The following is a 6,751-nucleotide window of genomic DNA, read 5'->3' on the forward strand; positions in this document are numbered from 1 at the left end:
ACACAAAAGATACGTCATAATCATAGATAAATGTAAATTATTTAAATACTTTTTTGATTATTTAAAATTACCTTATAGAATTACATTATAGAATTTCATAAATATTAGGATTATGCAGAATCAACTTGCATGTATCATATTACACTCACTACTGAAAGGCCTACTCTGTCATTCACCATTGTTCAGTTTTTCCACTTTGATTATACTTTTCGATCTGGTAACTAAATAGTCTCATAGTTCTAAAGTTTGTTTTTATTGCTTTGAAAAGATCAAAATTATGTAATTTTCAACATTGGATGAAACTAGAGGATATCATGCATGTAAAGTTAGCCTTAAGGAAAGGAACAGATACAGAGAGATTTTTCTCATATGTGGGATGTAAAGACACACAGCAAGGTAGCAACAAAAGTTCAATAGCAATGTAAGGGGAGAACTGATCCACACAATTGGGTAAGGGGATTAGGAGGGAGGGATTCTGGGGGATTGGGTGAGAGGGAGGGTTTGTTCTTTGAGAGAATGCGGAGTGTCATGTTGGAATTATGTGTATGAGAAACCATTGTTAATTGAATTATATATCATAAAATATAAATAATGTTTAGAGGTTTGTCTGTCTCATTTTATTTTTTTAATTTGTTTTCTCCATATTCCACATATGCCTGAATTTGTAGGATGCCTATCTTTCTCTGCCTGGTTTTTGTCAATAAACATAATTTCCTCATGTTATACATTTTATATACAAATAATAAGAAGATTTCACTTCATACAACTGAGTGGTATTCCATTGCTTTACCACCTTTCATTTTCAAAATTTGTGGTTTAAAAGATACAAATATTGGTTTTAAGAATGCTCTGGGGTTTTAAAATTTTAGTTTAGTGAAACAAAATATATTTTATTGAAAAACTCTTAGAAACTTGTGAAACAGTTGTAGGGTGGAATGGAATATATGTTCAAGCGAGAACAGTCATTTAACAAAACAAGCAAAGAGAGACATAGAGAAAGGAAGCACGGTATTTCTTCAAGGGAGAACACAAGTTTGAGGAACAAGCCCACTCTGGTAGTTTAGGAATAAGAACTTGGATTGGTATGAACTTAACTTGTGCACTTTAGGGGAGAACCTGAGTGAAACTATTATAAGTACGTTCAGGATCATTATACACTGGAGTCTGCACTTGCACTGAGGAGGGTAGAGATTTATTTGGGGAGACCGGACTATAGAGAACAGTAATATTATAACATTAATGATAGTATCTTACCGTGGGATTCCAAAAAATCTGTAACAGTGGCGTCAGAAATGATAACATTCTTAGGTATTTGGGTTTCCTGTGGAAACAACGGGAAAGCTGAGTTTATGCTCTGGATGCCTCCAACTGAAACAAGGTCAACAAGTCATGAATGAAAAATTTCAAGTTAAATGGATCAAGGATTCTGATCCCAGTGGAAGGCTAGCTTTCGGGTGGACAATTTCTACTGATGGCCTGATGTAGGTTCTGATCCTGGGATACGTAACAGAAAGGAGGTAGTGACAGGTATCCTCAGAAGTGAAGCATCTGAGACAGAATTCATTCATGCCAACTTATGGGTTATCAATGTTTGCTCATGGGTGCTACCATTATAACATGCCATTCAATGGTTCTGTGGTTTCAATTTACTGTGTCAATATAAAGATGAAGTTTCCAAATGGAAGGTAAAAATCTGAGGCACTCAAGATGATGAATTATGGGGAGGGGGGTAGCTGGAGCTATAGTACAGCAGGTAGGGCATTTGCCTTGCACACGGCCTACCCAGGTTAGATTCCCAGCATCCTGTATGGTCCCCCCAAGGACTGTGAGGAGTAATTCCTGAGTGCAGAGCCAGGAGTAACCACTGTGCATCGCCACGTGTGACCCAAAAACGCAAAGAATGATGATCTGGGATTGATCCTTAGCATTGCAAACGGCATTATTTTTTAATTTTTAATTTTTTTCTTTCTTTCTTGCTTGCTTGCTTCCTTGCTTGCTTTTTTGTTTTTTGGGTCGCACCTGGGTATGTATACGGATTATTTTTATTTTTAAAAAAACTTATAATTTTACCTTTTTACCTGTGGTTTAAAAGTAAATCTAAAATATTTTAGAATAACTATATGTGAAGAAGAATAAAATTCACGGGAACTATTTAGTGTTCTTAATGATACAGGAGTCAGAATTTTGAGCTTAATTGTATGGGTATTGCATAAATCATTTTTCCCCATTATGTGGACTGTCTTTCGATCATGGTCACCATTTTTTCTGAGTTGCAGAAACTTCTTAGTTTAATGTAGTCTCATTTGTTTATCTTCACTTCCTCTTCCTTGGTCAGTGGTGTTTCATTCTAGAAGTTTCCCTCAGCTTTAATGTCATGAAGGGATCTTCCCACATTTTTCTCCATATATCTTAAGAATTCAAGTATGATAATGAGGTCTTTAATACATTTTATTCTGAGTTTGTGCCTGGCACTATAAAGAGGTCTGAGTTCATTTTTTTTGCATATTGCTGTCCAGTTTTCCCAGCACCAGTTGCTGAAGAGACTTCCTAGCTCAACTTCATATTTCTTGAGCCTTTAAGAAAGATTAGGTAATAATAATCTGAGGGCCAGCGTCAGGATAGTTGACTATATTCCATTGATCTTAGGCCTGTCTTTATCTGAATATCATGATATTTTGATTACTAAAACTTTGTAGTAGGGTTTGTAGTTGGGGAAGGTGTTCCCTTCTTCTTTTTACCAAAGATTGCTTTAGCTCTTTATGGGAGTTTATGGTTTTGTATGAGTTTCAAGAGTGTTTAATCTATTTATTTGAAAAATCTTATGGGTATCCTTATAGAAAGTGCATTAAATCTTTATAGAGCTTTGGGGTGTATTGCCATTTTGACAGTGTTAAACCTCTCAATCCATGAGCATGGGATGAGATTCCATTTCCTCATAATACTCTCTTATTTCGTTAAGTAGTGTTTTGTAGGTTTTTTTTTTTGGTATAGTTCCTTAACCTTTTTAGTTGATTCTATTATACTCTATTTTCTGAGGTATTATTGTGAATGGGATTGTTTTTCTCTATCTCTTTTTTCTCTTTCATTATTAATATATGGGAAAGCCATGGAGTACCAGATATTGATTTTGTAATATGCTACTTTTCTAAACAAATCTGTTGTTCCCAGGAGCTTTTTTGTAGATTCTTTGGGATTTTATAAGTATAGTATCATGTCATCTCCAAATAGTAAAAGCTTGAGTTCTTCCTTTTTTATATGGATGCCCTTGATATCTTTTTTTTTTTTTACCGAAATCATATGGCAAGTACTTTAAGTACTATGTTGAATAGGAGTGGTGAGAGTGGGTAACTTGTTTTGTGCCTGATTGTATTCTGGGATTCTATTTCATTGATTTCTGCTCCAAGACTTTGGATTTTCCCCCTTGAGAATAATGCTTGCTGTGGGTTTGTGGTAATTTGCTTTGATTAGATTGAGGAAAGTACTTTCAACTCCAATTTTGTTGAGAGTTTTTCATCATGAATGGGTGCTGGATCTTATCAAATGCTTTATCTACATCTATTGATATAATCATATGACTTTTATCTTTATTTTATTGAGATGGTGTATTCTATTGATTGACTAGAGAATGTTAAGCAATCCTTGCATCCCCAAGCTAAACCTACTTGGTCATAGTGTGTGATCTTTTGTTGAGTTTCTGGATTCTCTTTGCTGGTATTTTCTTGAAAATCTTTGTATCTGTATTCATCAAGGAAATAGGTCTGTAATTTTCTTTTTTTGTGGTATCTCTATCGATTTGAGTATTAGGGTGATCTTTGCCTCATAAAAACTATTTGGGAGTATTTCTGTTTCTTCACTTTCCTGGATAATCTTAAAAATGTTGGAAGCAGTTTCTCTTTAAAGGTTTGAAGTAGTTCAATATTGAATCCATCTGGGCCATGGATTCTGTTTGCAGGTGTACTTTTGACCATCATTTCAATTTCCTTGTTTGTGATAGGTTCAAGTATTCCAAATCTTCTTGGTTCAGCCTTGGGAGGCAATTGGAATCCAATAATTTATCAAATTTTTTCAAGATTCTCTCATTTCGTGCTGCAAAGATTCTCAAAATAATCTCTGATGATCCTATGGATTTCTGTACTTTCTATTAGGATACTCCCCTTTGCATTTCTGATTCGATTTATTAGAATTCTTTCTCTTTGTTTCATTGAGAGGCTTCTCATGGTTTATTGATCTTATTTATTTTCTCAAAGAACCAGTTTTTGCTTTTATTGGTCTTTTGGATTGTATTTTGGGATTCTAGCTCATTGATGTCTGGTACAAGTTTTATTATTTCCTTCCTCCAGCCTAGTTTGGACTACTTTTCTTGGTCATTTTCCAAAATCTTGAGCTCTAATTTATTCATGTAGGCCCTTTCTTTCTTCCTGATGAATTCTGGCAGATCTATAATCTTTCCTCTTAACACTGCTTTTGCTGTGTCCCACAAGTTCTGGTAGCTCGTGTCCTCATTCTCATTTGTTTCTGGAAACTTTTTATTTCCTCTTTGATTTCTTTTCTAAGCCAATGGTTGTTCATTACTTCCCTTAAAGAAAAGATTTCCTTGCTGAGATTCAGTCTGTTTGATCTATGGAGAAGTGACAAAGAAGTGTTGAAATCTCCTTCTAGTATTGTGTTGCTATCAATGTTTTTCTATAAGTCAATTAGAAGTTGTTTTTAAGTATTTTGCTGGTCTGTCATTAGAATCATATACATTGAGGAGGGTGAGTTCTTTCTGATGTACATATCCCATGATCATTAAGAAATGACCTTCACTGTCTCTGATAACCTTTAGCCTGAAGTCCATGTGGTCTGATACTAGTATGGCCACTCCAGCTTTGTGGAGGTCATATTTTCTTGAAAACTTATTTCCCACTCTTTTACTTTTAGCCCATGGGTGCTTTGATTGTTCAGACGTGTTTCTTGCAGGCAGCAGATCGTTGGTTTCAGTTTTCTAATTCATCTTCCTATTCTGTGCCTCTGAATTGGCACATTTAGTCTATTGACATTGAGAGAGATTGTTGTGATGGGGACTTGTGCTCTCTTTATGTAGAATTTTTGTACTTGTGGGGATTTTCTTAGCTTAAAGTAGACCTGGTCATTCTTCTTGCAACAAAAATATGGAATGCTTTACAAGTTTGCATATCATCTCTGTGCAAGGACCATGCTCATCATTTTATCATTTCAATTTTAGTAAATGTGTTAAACTTAGTAGGAGTTAATTTTTCCATATTTTCTCTTCTTATTACTTTGAGTGTTGTCCTTCCTCACTCCTATGGCAGACAATGATTCCTAATCAAGGAATGTATTTCAAAGCAGCATGCATAAATAGATTTAGAAATTTAATGTCCCAGAAAGAAAAATATGGTTTTTACCATATTATCTTTTACCATATCCTAGGCATCAGTTTTACAGAATAATTCTTTTGGAAGATGGTATATGAGGTTGTTTAATGTCGTTCCCTGAAACCTTAATTAAGACCATTAAACTAGAGCCTTTTGCTGTTCTCACCTCAGTCCCCTATACATCTCCAGGAAAAGGTGGATGGTGTTGTCTGCACTTTGACCACCTTGAATGTATGTAGGATTTTTCTCCTGAAGAATGAGGTGAGAAGCATATTGATAATTTCATTCCACCTTATTACAAGTTCAACTTGAACGGAAGGTGAGAATCATGTGGCTCCTATAAAGGACAGAACAAAGGGTCTCAGTGAAGTTTAATGGCCAACTCACATTAACAACATAGATGACTCATAGTAACCTGTGTGCATCTTTCTGTATAGTGAGTTTCATATCTACTGATAGTGATTCTCAGTAATGACACATGGTCAAAACGGATCTGTAATTAAAAATCTAGTTCTCTGAGCAGAGTGGGGTCTCTGACGAGATTGAACAAGTGTGTAGTAATTTATTACTAAGCACATAAGTATTTTCAATGATGTGTACTTTTCTATCTAAAATTAATTCCAAATATGTCTAAAACAACAATCTCCTGACCTCGCACCTGGCTTTCCTCACTGGGGCCCCTTGGAGGTGGCGTGGTGAGATTCCCTCACCGCACTGAGCAGAGCCCCGGCAGCTGAAGACCTCTGCAACCAGCCATAGGTACGCTTAAGACCACTCTTCCCAAGCTTGAAGGAGCCTCATGCATGAAGGAACTGGAAGAGGAACCCAAATGTGCGGGACCGGGGGATGAGATCTCCATGGCTGCTCAGATCAAGACTGTGCCCCCTCCTTCCAGATCCCCCATCTTCTAGTAATTAAGTGTTACAACCACGAACTACCCCTGGATCCATGTAATGCCATCAATAGCCAACATCCAGAGACTGGATCTTATTTAGAAGACAGCAACTCTGATTGTCCAGTTCTCACTCTCAGAGAACCTGGTAGGCTTCTGCGAGTATCTTTCCCGCATGGTGGAGTCTTTGTTTCTGGTCACTGTTTCTTTTGAGGTATAGAAGCTGCTTAATTTAAGATAGTTCCCTTTGTTTATCTCTGTTTCCAGTTGCTTGGCAAGTGGCGTGTTATATTTGAAGATACCTTTTGCTTCAATGTCGTGGAGGGATTTGCCGACCTTGTCATCGCTGTACCTGAGGGATTCTGGTGTGATGTTGAGGACTTTGACCTATTTTTATCTGACTTTTGTGCATGGTGTTAGGTAGAGGTCTGAGCCATTTTTTTTTTTTTTGCATGTAGCTGTCCAGTTTTTTCTGCATAGTTTG

The 6,751-nt window shown here is 36.4% G+C and overlaps 1 pseudogene; it reads right to left on the bottom strand.

Moving 5' to 3' along the window:
• Positions 1–5,144: 5,144 nt before the first annotated feature.
• LOC130033833 (uncharacterized) lies at positions 5,145–5,238 on the bottom strand (annotated as a pseudogene).
• Positions 5,239–6,751: the final 1,513 nt, after the last annotated feature.

The sequence above is a fragment of the Sorex fumeus genome, unplaced genomic scaffold (genome assembly GCF_029834395.1).
Source record: "Sorex fumeus unplaced genomic scaffold, SorFum_2.1 ptg000054l, whole genome shotgun sequence".
NCBI lineage: Eukaryota > Metazoa > Chordata > Mammalia > Eulipotyphla > Soricidae > Sorex > Sorex fumeus.